The following is a 15,058-nucleotide window of genomic DNA, read 5'->3' on the forward strand; positions in this document are numbered from 1 at the left end:
AGGTGATGGAATTCATTGTGTTGACAGAAATAATTGCTGTATGACAGATTTTAGGTATTATCTCTATACATGTAGAACCGATTCGCAACAAACCTTTAGAGCGAAGCCATTAGAGGTTTGATTTCAATACTTTTAATTATACCAGATGGCGCCAATTTAAATATAAATAATTACTGATTTATGACAAAAACAACTTTTCACACTATCTTAAGCGATGTTTTGTGTAACAATTATAATTCTGGAAGAAGAAACACGAAAAAATTTATATTTGCCGCGGATTTTAGATAAATTTAAAATTTCGACGTTTCAGTCTGATGGCGCCATCTGGTAAAACGTCGGGTATTTAAATATCGGTCTCTAATGTCGTTATTCCCGCGTATCTTCTCCTTTGGCAATGTGTCAGTGTCGAGGGGCTAACCACTCTTAGAAAGTCTGTACACCGGATTACGCTTAGATTAGTACTGCCAAAGGCAGGGACTTCAAAGATTACGCGTAGTCCCATTAGTACTGTCAAAGGTACGGCTCTGTACACCGATTACGCGGAGTGATCAGCCCCTCGGTCAGTGTTTGTAAACTTTGACCAAATTTCCATTATTTACGAAGCATTATATTTATTTAAAACTATAATTTATCTGAATTAATTTAAGAAACAAAGTACCCCAGGGCCCCCAGAGGTCCTATAATTCCTTTAACATCCTATATTATTAGCAAAATCCCCAAAAGGTCCCGTATAATCCTATAATTTTGATATTTTGCCCATTTCAAATCCCGCCACTCACAAGGAGTGTACCCGAGGTGTTTATTGCCGATTTAGTTCAAAGTCGGCCGTAATGTAGACCTATATGAGATATGAAATTTCCCAAAAGGAGACGTTGCACTACCTATTCGATTTGCCATGGCAACCGAAAATGTTTTTGACCACTTACAACCAAAATAAGATTTTTTCCTTATTTTACCCAAAATTTGTTACAAATTTACCCTAAAAATGTTTCAATTTACCCAAACTTGATGAAATTTACCTAAATGTGGTCCAAATTACACATTTCGTGATTTTCAAATTTTTTTAAATTTTCGTAGCTGTGAAACCGAGAAAATCCCATGCTTTTTTAAATGGAGATTTTATTGTTTTAAGTGATCAAAAACATTTTCGGTTGCCATAGCAAATCGAATGGGTAGTGCAACGTCTCCTTTTGGGAAATTTCATATAGGTCTACATTACGCCCGACTTTTAACAAAATCGGCAATAAACCTCGCAATAAACACCTCGGGTACTCTCCTTGTCAGTTAAATTCAAGTCTATACTATAACATGGTTAGCTACAAGTATATTTTTGTGATAAATTGGTTAAATAGTTTCTATTTTTGAAGTGAAAATCAAATGTTTATTTCACTAAATATAGATTTTCGTGTATATTCTCTTTTTTGACCATGGCTAAAATATAATAATTAAAGAATTTAAAAACAAAGTTCTGCTACTTCATGGTATACTTTTATTTATAATTTTACAAATAGAGTATTTGTAAAATTATAAATAAAAGTATACCATGAAGTAGCAGAACTTTGTTTTTAAATTCTTTAATTATTATATAGATTTTGTTTTTAAATGCATAAAGTTAGTAAATGAAATAGTATATATAGTCCTATAAAATCCTATAATTTTGAAAAAATAGACATTTTTAGAAATATAATCCTATTTTTCCTATAAAAAAATTGAAGATTCGATTTTTTTCGATTAGGTGATAATATTTTGTCCATTTTGAAATCTTAAATAATCCCTGACCCGTTCTGTTTGGTTAGATAAGTATGATGTAAATAAAACAGTTCTACTATAAATCCGAGCGTAATTTCGCAACGAAACATTTTCCAGCGGAAATAATTATACGTCCCCGTAAGTTGGTGTACAAGAAAACAACACCTGTACACAAAACGGGCGCGATAAATACGCTTAGGAGAGAGAGAGAGAGAGAGAGAGAGAGAGAGAGAGAGAGAGAGAGAGAGAGAGAGAGATAACGAATAAATAATAGCAACTTCGTATATTATCCTTGAGGGGTGTAACTAGATAGCCCCTTTTACTGGTGGTTACGTAAAAAAATTGTCGTCTTGAAGAAGGAAAAAAACCTGTTCCGGGGAGTGTGCTATTTACATACCCCGAATTCCTGACTTTTTAATCGTTTTTGCCCTAGGGCCGCCTTTACCAACGCTGCCCCCCTCGCACTCAACGGTATATTACGTTTTTATATTTTTTGATCATCGTTATTATTAATTTAGGCGACTATCTCCCTGTAGGTGACAGCGTTGTTTATCCTAGCTAACAGTTCCGAATCTCGACAAAGAGAAAGGCAAGGTTTTAAATCGAAATTTCACTGCGAGCGGTTTTCAACTTTTGCTAGAAATGTTTTTACGACTCTAGAAAATGAGCAAATTCTAAAAGCAAAAGGGGGAAAAGGTGGGCTATTTTTTTGCTGTCACGGCCTCCCCAATTTCTCCGTTTTCAGATGACTTTTTCGTTTTTCGCGCTCCATTTGTTTTGACGATTTTCGTTTTAATTTGAATCGTAATAATCAATTCACGCTTGCTCGCGCACACTCGCTCTCGTGTTTTATTATTTTAATATATATTTTGACAACGGTGCTAGATTTTACAATTTAAAAAAAAAAATTGTTAACGGTACCGTATGGAAGAACTGTTATTCGTTGCGTAGTGCTTTTATTTTGGTTCAAACTTTAAAATAAAAACAACCGGAAATAGCGTGTTTTTCATCGAGAAAATATTAATTATCGTAGCATTTAATAACAGTAACTGATTTTAGGAAGTAATTCATTTAGTTTTTTAATTTAATAGGTTTTTCCTAATTATGTCTTTTTAATTTTTATTTTTTTCCTAGTTATGCCTTTTTAAATTTTATTTTGTCGACAAAATGTTATTCCGTATAATAATCGTAAACCGAATGTACAAAATAATGTATAAAGACATGTTCTTAAATTATTAATCTATATGATTACCCGACACTACACTCGTAACTGAAAGAGTTTAAATCGATAAAAGATTTTACCCTCCCTCACTTTCGACTATACTGTTAGGTTATTCGAGATAGCGTCTCAACCCACCGCTATACTTAAATTTCGTCCAATTTGCATTTTAAATGATTTAACCGTATTATTCTTTGGAATAAGCTCGTGTAATTTTTTTAACGATAATAATTTTGACCCGAAACCTTTTCAACCTTATTTTTTCCCATTAATTAAAATGATATTATAATTTTTACTTTTTTTTTCAATATGGAAATGATTTTAATTTATCTCCTATTTGAAAACATTTTCAACGTCCTTGCCGTAATTATTCATTACGTGTTAGTTTTGTTAATAAGGATTAAAAGGACGAATTTTAGGCCAAAATGGCGAGGGGGGGGGGTAAATTTCGGGATTTTAATGTTTTTAAACTTTCGTTATAAATCAGGTTATAACACAATCTGGGGAAAACTGTTTTAATGAATTAGCATTACAGGTATTTTAACTTTCAAGACGTAAATTTCACTTTTTTTCGTACACCAAGTGGGAAGGCGATTGTAAAACGTTAAAATACGAAATAGTTCGTAATTATATGTCGACCAAACATGTATTTTTTAACGAGATTTTTTGGGGGTATTAGAGGTGAAATTTATCCGAAATCTAGTTACATTTCGATAAGGGCTCCCCAGAAAATATATTTTTTTGTAGGAGGATTTGGGGGGAAGTAAGTTTTTGATAAGTACCGGGGGGGGGGGAAGGGTGGGTGACGCTGGTACGGAGAATTTCGTTTACCACCCCCCCGTAATCTCAAACCACGTTTTTTTTTTCACTCGGGGTAGCGAATTTCTGGACGCTGAAGCCGGCGTGGTAGTGGCTGAATTGCCCCCCTTTTGGGTTTTGGCCCCTTCTCGCTGCCTCAAGAAAAATATCTACGTTTTTTCCCCTTGGCTGCACGCGCTTCCCGGTGGTAGCTTCGGTCTCTCTTCCCCAATTTTCTGGCGAACTTCTAGCTCGCCATCAGATTCCAGAAGGTGGCTACCACTACTCGCCGTTACCTTTTCGCAGCAGCGAGCGTATCACGATTATCGGAAGCCGTGGGATTGGCAACTACCGCGCTAACGTTTGTCTCTCCGCGCCGTGAGTTTGCCCGAGTTAATCAGTTTAATTTCTTCGTTGATGAGTTTGTCCAATTTCGTCGTTCGCGTAAATTCGGTTAACATCGTCGTCGCATCCTCAGCTGGGCTTCTTTGCCTCTCTGGTACGTTGATCTCTGTTTTCATTCTAAAACGATTTGAGTGTTTCACGGAGGTCACTTTCAAATTATTTGTAATTGTCTGTAATATATTTAGAAAATTGTTGGTAGTAGGTGGGGTGGCGGAGTGGTTGGTACTTTCGCCTCGCAGCAAGAGGAGCCGGGTTCGATCCCAACTTGTGGCACTGGGTAAAAACTCGGAACAACTCCTTCCGCGTTGAGTTTGCAAGTTCTTTCCCCACTGGTTTAAGGGGTTTTCCCGCGAGCCCTTCGGTTTCCCCTTCCATAAAAACTTGTTGAGGTTAACGGTAATAGTGAGTGTAGGGAGCTGTTGGCTCGATCGTGTGGCATGCAGGGCTTGCTACCACCCTCCTACGCATTGTAACCCGGCCACCTGAATCAACGGTTTCAAAAGTCGCTTGATGTCTTAGGCCTAAGGTGGTGCCAAGGGTATTAGCCTAGCTGATTATTATTATGATTTTTTTTAACTGAAGATAGTTACGTGACATCGCGTGGGTCCCCCCCTCCCACGAGGCTGACCTCTTTAATATCCCGTTGTTTTGGAGGTTCCGACATAGACGACCTTTTGTTTTGTAATGAAACGGGTATCTTCTTTATTGATGTTTCGCGGTTGATGGTGGGAGGGAAAGAGAGAAGGCTTCAAAAGGGAATTATCTTTCCCCTTTCGCACGAAACCCGGATATGTTGGTTACCGGGTTTTCAATATTTTCTATTGGTAGGTCTAAATGTCATCACTCCGAGAGAGTGTAAAAACAATGTTTTTTTTTTCTTTTGTGTGAAATTTAATTCCCTATCTTCTTTTGTACGTTGGAATTTGTTTAAGGCCAAATTCTGGTTATGGTATACCCTTTATCGCCTAGGCGTCTTAGCTCTTAGATAAGCTATCTTCCCGGATTAAACTTTAGTTGGAATTTTTGGTCTTGACAATCGCGTTACTCATTTTGTAATGACAAGTGTTAAATTAGGTGTAGTTATGGAAAAGGCGATGCCAGTTTAGAGGGCAAAATACTCAAATAGTTTAAATATCGTTTCCGAGTTTAGAGGGAAAAATATTTAGGTAGTTAAAATATCGTTTCCGAGCTTAGAGGGAAAATATTTAGGTAGTTTAAATATCGTTTCCGAGCTTAGAGGGAAAATATTTAGGTAGTTTAAATATCGTTTCCGAGCTTAGAGGGAAAATATTTAGGTAGTTAAAATATCGTTTCCGAGCTTAGAGGGAAAATATTTAGGTAGTTTAAATATCGTTTCCGAGATTAGAGGGAAAATATTTAGGTAGTTTAAATATCGTTTCCGAGATTAGAGGGAAAATATTTAGGTAGTTTAAATATCGTTTCCGAGATTAGAGGGAAAATATTTAGGTAGTTTAAACGAGGGGTCGGACATTTGCCTGTTTTGTGTACGGGTTTTTAAATGTTTAAAAATCCAGGATTTTTTTATTGTGGATTTGTCATACTAAGTCTATGGGAGCAAAATTCTTGGATTTGTGGATTTTTCCAAATTTTGTACGGGATTTGGCCAAATGTCCGACCCCTCGAGTTTAAATATCGTTTCCGAGCTTAGAGGGAAAATATTTAGGTAGTTTAAATATAGTTTTCTAGTTTAGAGGGAAAATTTATTTAATTAATAAATTTTTTGGATGATAAACCAGCGAGATAGAAAAATATAGCAAATCTACAGGTTTATTTGGATTCTTATTTGGTGACAAGTTGTCGTAACTTCGTCAGGTGACCCTGTATAGAGTAGGCGCGCGTGACTTTTGGGACCCGTTTCCCTCCACGCCAACAACAGCGCGTAGTTATCGAGGTTATATATAAGTTCCTCCGCCCGGAGAAGTGGGCCGCATTATCATCCTTCGATACCTTCAACAACGCGGGCGGGGGCCAACTCCGGTACCGGGACTGATGACGAAATGCGATTGCTATAAATATTATTTCGGAGCTCGTTCGATTCCTGGTCACGGAGTTCGAATCCGGCTGATTTGGCGGCTTTTTTAAAAGCACCCTTCAATCGTAGCCACCTTCCCTTCCTACTTCACGTTATTTCATATTCTATTGGAGGGGGGGGGGAGTGCTAGTGCGATTCTTTTGGCCCCCAGCTCAGCATCCCCCTTTCATTTGTCCCACCGGGTATTATTCTTAGGCTTTTTAAATTGAAGGCTCTGCCAGTGCCGGGGTTTGGGTCAATTCGCGCAGTCGTAGAATACGGCGCTTCCCAAAATTTGCGTAAGCCCCTTCACTTTCGCCGTGGGCGATACAAATTTGAATTTCTACGTTTGCGCGCTGCGTTGATTGAGGGGGGTCGTTAACAAAAAATATTGCTGAAGCGGGAACAATTCCGTCTAGTAAACACTGATTTTTCCATTTTCCGTACCCTATGAGCGGTTCGAAAGGTCGCCCTCTTTTTCAAATTTATCGTATCTAACCATAGACCCGCGCACCCTTCTCTGTGGGGAGAAAGTTCAAGGATAGCGTCATTTCTCGCCGGTTTATAATTTTACCGCAATTATCGCGTGGGAGGTATATTGGTTTTGAAAGGCAATCAAATCTAGCTTTCCAAGCACCCGTCGTTGCGCGTTTCTCATTTACCTCTTTTCAACCGTCGTCACCTAGAACTACTACCGAAGCTTTTAAATTCATGTATTATCTTTCTTTTAATTCGTAGTAAGGTTGATAGAAATGTGACAAATTCTTCGAATACCGGTATTCCTTTTATATTATACCTTATTGTATACAACGTAAATGCGAATTACATCCATAATACTTAATCCCACTTTTTTATTATACATTGAACGTGTCACGCTCATTAGACAGTTCAAAGGGTTTTGGCGAAGGTTAAGTAAGATACAGACTTAACCGTACTTCCCCCTTCGACTTTACAGTTTCGGAATACTGACAACTATAGATTTGAAACCTTAAAATTTTTTTCTATGGCATTTCCTGGTTTTTGTGTTGTTTTCGAATTAGTTTCGTCTAACAGGTTCCCGGTGTCATTGTATGATTGTTTGAATTTGACCTTCGTTCTATTCATAAATTTCCCGCCTTTTTTTAATTCAATTTAAAACGGTTAAAATTCTATACCCTCAAGGCTTAGCGACTTTCACGTGGCACTTTTTAAACGTTAAATATTCAAAAAATGAGTGTATTGGAAATAAGAATATTTAAGAACTGAGAATGGGATATTTTTTTTCTGACCCAATTATAATTAATGTTAATTATATTTATCTCTTTCTATCAATCGACGTATAGCTTTCCCGTTCATTCGCAACCTTGTTATAGGCGCCTATATTCCCGTATAGAATTCGAAATGCGTTTTTTTTTTCATTTTCGCGTATATTTTAACTGGGGGTTCTCTGGAAATGTAACGAAAAAAAAATAATTTGAATATAAAATTTCGTTAAGCCCTTATTATCCGTTTAAGCGTGTCCGGATAAAATATTGGAGGAATATTTGGGTGTTACAATTTTTTGTTCTTCTTCAATTCTCCCATCTGAAATTTTTCTTCCATTATATTACATTTGGCCATTTTTCCCCCTCAGACATGGAAGATTAAATACTATTTATTTCCAATTTGGCCTTTCTTTTTTTTTTAGTCGGGGAAAAAATTGGGAACGAATTCTTGGGCCTCCTTGAATCTAATCGGTTTTCTTCTTTTACCGATTTCGGTGGTTTTCCGCGAATAAACGATGATAATAAACCGTTATTATAGGAAACTATTCGATTTATTGGACCATGCGAAATACTTTTATAAGTCAGCCCGCATCTCGACAATCGTAGCCATGACTGGACGAAATCATTTTGGATGGGTTGTTAAAAATTAACTTAACGTTTTATATTCGTGACAAAATTTTTAAATACCTAAGTTAAGATTTGGTTTTCCGATATAAACAAAATTCCGTTTACTGATTTCGCAGTGTTGCCACACAGGTCAGGGAGAAGTCAAAGAATTTTTAGAATGCGGGAATTAATTTTTTTTTAAATGACTATAAAACGTTTTTAGAGAAAACATAACCTTATGAATTAAACTTGTACTCTTAAGTTAATCTTGTCTGTTTTTGACTTTGAAATTGTCAGGGATTTTAAATTTGAAAATATTGCGTGAAAAGTGACAAATTCTAAAATATTAAATTCAATAGGGTGCGAACTCCAAATATTGAGATTCCACAAAAAAGAAGTTTATGTATATATGAAACTTACCAAATTCAGTGAAATATTTTAGTTGGAAATTACTTTCAGAGCCGCTTAGATTATTAGATTTTAACGGTGGAAGGCTGGATGTTTGGAATTTGACAAATTTTCCTGGCGCCTTTGGCTGAATCTGTCTATTTTAAAATTAAATTTTCTTTTCATCAGCCCTTCTTTTGCGGTTTTGATACTCAAAGGCAGAGAGAGTTATGCAAATTTCCGCTCTCTTTCAAAAGACTCCAAAAATCGGGGTCTCGACATTGAAATAAAGTTGGAAACCCCGCTCTATAAACTCTATTTCATAATGCAATCTCTGGTGATATATTTATAGAAAAACATCGTATCTTTATACAGTCGCGGTTGTGGTTCGTTTGAACGCGATCGTTTTTTTCTAAAGGGTTCTTTGATATCCTTCTCGCTTTACTAGGTCGTTTCATTGATAAAATTATTTCTAGTTTTCGCCCTAGGAAATTATTGTACTTTATCATTTTGATTTTTTTGTTGCAACTTTTATAATGTAGTCACGATATCTCGGTTAGCCTTGGTTTTCCATACGACGAAAAGCTTATACGTCTTGAAATATTTTTTGCTCTGCCCGAAATTTTAATATTTAACGGTATGTTTTTCGGTTTACCCTCTTTTTACTGCTTTAACGATGCCGTATATTTTTTCCTTAATTTTTGCGGTGAATCTGCTTATTCCCATCACTCTATTTACTTATTTTGTAATGAAACGCCTCATGGATTTGAGTGTTTGTATAAAAATGGGGACAGCAACTGTGGTTTTTGTCTGCCTAATACGGGTGTAGACGAAATTATGCCTTCGGTAGAGCCCATGCGCGCCCTGATCGTACTACTATCGTAGTTCATTCAGGGTTGCTCCATTTCATGGAAATGTTATTTAGATGGAAAAGGTTTTGAAGGTAACCATCTGACTTAAGTTAGTATTAAAATTTTAGCTTCAAAATTCCGGGAAATGTTATGAAAAATTGGCCAGGGAAATGTTAGGAAAAATTGGCCAGGGAAATGTTAGGAAAAATTGGCCAGGGAAATGTTAGGAAAAATTGGCCAGGGAAATGTTAGGAAAAATTGGCCAGGGAAATGTTAGGAAAAATTGGCCAGGGAAATGTTAGGAAAAATTGGCCAGGTGAATGTTAGGAAAAATTGTCCAGGTGAATGTTAGGAAAAATTGGCCAGGGAAATGTTAGAAAAAATTGGCCAGGGAAATGTTAGGAAAAATTGGCCAGGGAAATGTTAGGAAAAATTGTCCAGGGAAATGTTAGGAAAAATTGGCCAGGGAAATGTTATGAAAAGAAACCTGTTATATCATCATATCCCTACGTAAAATAAAATAACGTCAGTGTCACGACTTCAGAACATCGCGGGACACCTTGTTGAGAAGTCTTGGGTTACTGAACATTTAAAAATTATTTTCGAAACCAAATCAGGTAACCCGAGTTTTTGTAATTTCTGGAATTAGTAATTTGTGTTTTAATGAGTGTTTTAACTTGAATGGTAAAAACCAATTGTGGGTTTTACACGATGACATAATCAATTTATTTTGCCCCGTAAATCAATTACGATCCTAATTTTCTTTTATATAATCCGTTACATTTCCTCGTATAAAGTATAAACCGAATTGATTGGTCTCGGCTTCAATTTCACTTTTTTCAATCATGTCTCTTCGTAAATACTCTTTTTTCAGATATATATTTCGTTTATCCTAAAAACATAATTAGTTTCAGCGCATTATATTAATGACTGCTTTTATCATTTTAAAACATATACCGGTAGCATTTTTCTGTACGGAAAAAAATATGAAAAATAATTTTCCCGTAATTGAGGAAGCTCAAAGAAGAAAGCGACTTTTCGGGTGCTTACACGATTTGTTCGCCGACGATTCCGCTGTCGCTATATCAAATATCCACCCCGCTAGTAATAAAATAACGTGGCCTTATTGTTTAAATGTTGCTCTTACGTCACAAGTCTCTTACTTTTACCAGTCTTAAGTAAACAAATTTGAATGCAGTCCATAGGTGGTTCCTTTTAACTTAACAGTACGATATTAACGAAGTTATCTATCATAACAGTAGTGTATATGATAAAATCATTGTAAAAGACTATTCAGCACACTGTATTGTATTCTAATTTTTCATGAAAAAGTTTGCAAGACCATATCCGAATGTTTCTTTTCATAAAATATTATCATTAGTTAGTTAATCGAGAATTTTCTTATTTTTAAATGTTTTTCTAATACCGGTATCAGTCAATATCGGCTTCGCCTAAGTCGATATTTGAAAAATAGGCCGATATGTCGGTGCATTCCTATTAATAGCGCCGCGTCTTGTGACGTAAGAGCAAAATATTCTATTTTTTACTTTTTATTAATTTTATTTTATAGAAACATCTATTAATGTATAAAAGAGTAATTGAGTATACGGTATAGACTATCATTGAGTAACGAAGAAAAAGTGTAAGAGTGACGTTATCGAAGAGGGAATGACCCAAACTGTACCTTATCCCCGGGGGTACGACCGAACCGTTTGCTCAACTTCACTTCCAATATATCTCTTCTAAACTCTTTCTGTTAATATCAGTAAATTTGCGGGGATAGCTTAGAGGGGGGACGCCTAAGGTATGTCGCCTCGATCTGCGCCGAAAAGTTTGTCGACCTCTTCGGTCCTCTTCAATCGTGGCGGCAGTATTCGCCATGTTCCCACGAAATATTTCATATTTTTTTTATTAAATCCGTTATTGTTTTTTCAATTTATAAAGAAATAATAAACAAGGAGAAGATCGCCCTTTATTGTTTAATAACGTCACGATTTTGGGCAATTTCTGGCATACTTCCTCCCTTCTGCTTCTTATTCCTCGAAAATCATTGACGGTGTTTTTAGGGTCGATGCGGCTGCGCTAAGTTAATAGGTTTTAAATGGTACGGAAATGGTACTTCTTTCGGCGCTATCGTGGTAATATTTTTCCGTCCTAATTTTCACGTAAAGATTATTATAGAATTCCGCGAATGATATGGGGGTTTATTATCAATTTACCGCGATATTAAGGATTGTATTTAATAAGTTCGTAAACTAAAATTCGTGGAATAGAGAGAGGTCCTATAATTCCTATATTTTCAAAAATGTCCTATAACATCTCATATTTTAGCAAAATCCCACAATTTTGATATTTTGCCCATTTCAAATCTCACCACTCAGTTAAATTGCTAGATTTAGCTACAGGATAAATTCTTATGCAAAGTCATTATAGTCTATACTTTTGTTATGTTTAACCGTTGCCTTCGTTATATAACGGAGGCAACGGTTTAACATGGTGAGCTATAGGTATATTTTTGTGAAAAATGGTTAAATAGTTTATATTTTTAAGTAAAAATCAGTTTATTTAAACAAATATAGATTGTTTTTAAATGCATAAAGTTAGTAAATGAAATTGTCCTATAAAATCCTATAATTTTGAAAAAATAGTCCTATATTTATAGGACTATTTTTCCTATGAAGAATTGAAGATTCTAGTGGGGGCTTAAAAAGAAGTAAGATTTTTTCGATTAGGTGATAATATTTTGTCCATTTTGAAATCTTAAATAATCCTATAAAAAATGGAAGATTTGAGTGGGGCTCTGGATTCGCTCGCTGCTATCCTACCAAGAAGCCGGGTCTCGTCGAAACCTCGGTCCCAAGCTCACCATTGACTAGAAGGATGTTTCCCCCCAAACGTTGCAGTGTGTATTTAGGAACGTATAGATATCGACTTCCAACCCTTTTCCAAATAACTGGCCTCTCTTTCTCGGAACTAGTACCGAGTAGGAAGCGACTAGCCAGAAGAATGTTTTCTATGTCTTGGATATATTTCCTGCGGAAAGACGTACGGTACGATAGTGTCTGTCGCGAATTCCCCTCGGGTCGACTGTAACTGTGTGACGACCGTATTCGTTCACGGTAGGCTTCTTTCCCGTAGAAAGTGTTGCGAGACCGTCGCGCGCCGACCACTCCCAATGCGTGTCCGACTATCATAGCGTGTCCAGTTTCTTCAGCGGAGTGCGGAATGCTCTTCCCCGAACACACGCCGGAAACAAACCAACTTATATTATCGAAAATATTTGTTGTATTAATCTCTAGAGATAGCGCCCAAAATATTTCGGTGACTTCTTCCGGGAACGGCTTTCATTTCTTTTTAATAACATTCACGCTACGCACTCCCGCATACTACAAGTGATTGGAACTGGACACTCGTCACGGAAGCGCTGATGGGTATCGTTCCCCCTATTTGAGAGATACAGTTCAATTTCGTTCACAATGAAAATTATCGTTTCTAATAAAAAACTGAAATGGGAAAATTCTCTCAAATGAGGGCTGAAAGAGAGCAGCGCCTATTTCGCTCCTCAAATGAGGGCTGAAAGAGAGGAGCGCCTATTTCGCTCCTCAAATGAGGGCTGAAAGAGAGCAGCGCCTATTTCGCTCTTCAAATGAGGGCTGAAAGAGAGGAGCGCCTATTTCGCTCCTCAAATGAGGGCTAAAAGAGAGGAGCGCCTATTTCGCTCTTCAAATGAGGGCTGAAAGAGAGGAGCGCCTATTTCGCTCCTCAAATGTGGGCTAAAAGAGAGGAGCGCCTATTTCGCTCCTCAAATGTGGGCTAAAAGAGAGGAGCGCCTATTTCGCTCCTCAAATGAGGGCTGAAAGAGAGGAGCGCCTATTTCGCTCCTCAAATGTGGGCTAAAAGAGAGGAGCGCCTATTTCGCTCCTCAAATGTGGGCTAAAAGAGAGGAGCGCCTATTTCGCTCTTCAAATGAGGGCTGAAAGAGAGGAGCGCCTATTTCGCTCCTCAAATGAGGGCTAAAAGAGAGGAGCGCCTATTTCGCTCCTCAAATGAGGGCTAAAAGAGAGGAGCGCCTATTTCGCTCCTCAAATGTGGGCTAAAAGAGAGGAGCGCCTATTTCGCTCCTCAAATGAGGGCTAAAAGAGAGCAGCGCCTATTTCGCTCCTCAAATGAGGGCTGAAAGAGAGGAGCGCCTATTTCGCTCCTCAAATGAGGGCTGAAAGAGAGCAGCGCCTATTTCGCTCTTCAAATGAGGGCTGAAAGAGAGGAGCGCCTATTTCGCTCCTCAAATGAGGGCTAAAAGAGAGGAGCGCCTATTTCGCTCTTCAAATGAGGGCTGAAAGAGAGGAGCGCCTATTTCGCTCCTCAAATGTGGGCTAAAAGAGAGGAGCGCCTATTTCGCTCCTCAAATGTGGGCTAAAAGAGAGGAGCGCCTATTTCGCTCCTCAAATGAGGGCTGAAAGAGAGGAGCGCCTATTTCGCTCTTCAAATGAGGGCTGAAAGAGAGGAGCGCCTATTTCGCTCCTCAAATGAGGGCTAAAAGAGAGGAGCGCCTATTTCGCTCCTCAAATGTGGGCTAAAAGAGAGGAGCGCCTATTTCGCTCCTCAAATGTGGGCTAAAAGAGAGGAGCGCCTATTTCGCTCCTCAAATGTGGGCTAAAAGAGAGGAGCGCCTATTTCGCTCTTCAAATGAGGGCTGAAAGAGAGGAGCGCCTATTTCGCTCCTCAAATGAGGGCTAAAAGAGAGGAGCGCCTATTTCGCTCCTCAAATGAGGGCTAAAAGAGAGGAGCGCCTATTTCGCTCCTCAAATGTGGGCTAAAAGAGAGGAGCGCCTATTTCGCTCCTCAAATGTGGGCTAAAAGAGAGGAGCGCCTATTTCGCTCCTCAAATGAGGGCTGAAAGAGAGGAGCGCCTATTTCGCTCTTCAAATGAGGGCTGAAAGAGAGGAGCGCCTATTTCGCTCCTCAAATGAGGGCTAAAAGAGAGGAGCGCCTATTTCGCTCCTCAAATGTGGGCTAAAAGAGAGGAGCGCCTATTTCGCTCCTCAAATGTGGGCTAAAAGAGAGGAGCGCCTATTTCGCTCCTCAAATGTGGGCTAAAAGAGAGGAGCGCCTATTTCGCTCTTCAAATGAGGGCTGAAAGAGAGGAGCGCCTATTTCGCTCCTCAAATGAGGGCTAAAAGAGAGGAGCGCCTATTTCGCTCCTCAAATGAGGGCTAAAAGAGAGGAGCGCCTATTTCGCTCCTCAAATGTGGGCTAAAAGAGAGGAGCGCCTATTTCGCTCCTCAAATGAGGGCTAAAAGAGAGCAGCGCCTATTTCGCTCCTCAAATGAGGGCTGAAAGAGAGGAGCGCCTATTTCGCTCCTCAAATGAGGGCTGAAAGAGAGCAGCGCCTATTTCGCTCTTCAAATGAGGGCTGAAAGAGAGGAGCGCCTATTTCGCTCCTCAAATGAGGGCTAAAAGAGAGGAGCGCCTATTTCGCTCTTCAAATGAGGGCTGAAAGAGAGGAGCGCCTATTTCGCTCCTCAAATGTGGGCTAAAAGAGAGGAGCGCCTATTTCGCTCCTCAAATGTGGGCTAAAAGAGAGGAGCGCCTATTTCGCTCCTCAAATGAGGGCTGAAAGAGAGGAGCGCCTATTTCGCTCCTCAAATGTGGGCTAAAAGAGAGGAGCGCCTATTTCGCTCCTCAAATGTGGGCTAAAAGAGAGGAGCGCCTATTTCGCTCTTCAAATGAGGGCTGAAAGAGAGGAGCGCCTATTTCGCTCCTCAAA

At 38.5% G+C, this 15,058-nt stretch overlaps 1 protein-coding gene across 3 annotated transcripts in view; it reads left to right on the forward strand.

Annotated features, from left to right (window-relative positions):
• LOC149941127 (epidermal growth factor receptor kinase substrate 8-like) overlaps window positions 1-15,058 on the forward strand; it is a 54,044-nt gene that overhangs the window by 5,889 nt on the left and 33,097 nt on the right. Inside the window, exon 1 of one of the 3 annotated variants that reach the window (XM_090180096.1) lies at window positions 3,961-4,265. The exons of the other annotated variants lie outside the window; for them this stretch is intronic. The gene's annotated coding sequence lies outside the window, so the exon portion shown is untranslated. Of the gene's footprint in view, window positions 1-3,960; window positions 4,266-15,058 lie in introns of those variants that run through there. 3 annotated transcript variants of the gene reach the window in all.

This window comes from Leiobunum rupestre, chromosome 6, assembly GCF_980474605.1.
Source record: "Leiobunum rupestre chromosome 6, qqLeiRupe1.1.hap1, whole genome shotgun sequence".
NCBI classification, from domain to species: Eukaryota; Metazoa; Arthropoda; class Arachnida; order Opiliones; family Sclerosomatidae; genus Leiobunum; species Leiobunum rupestre.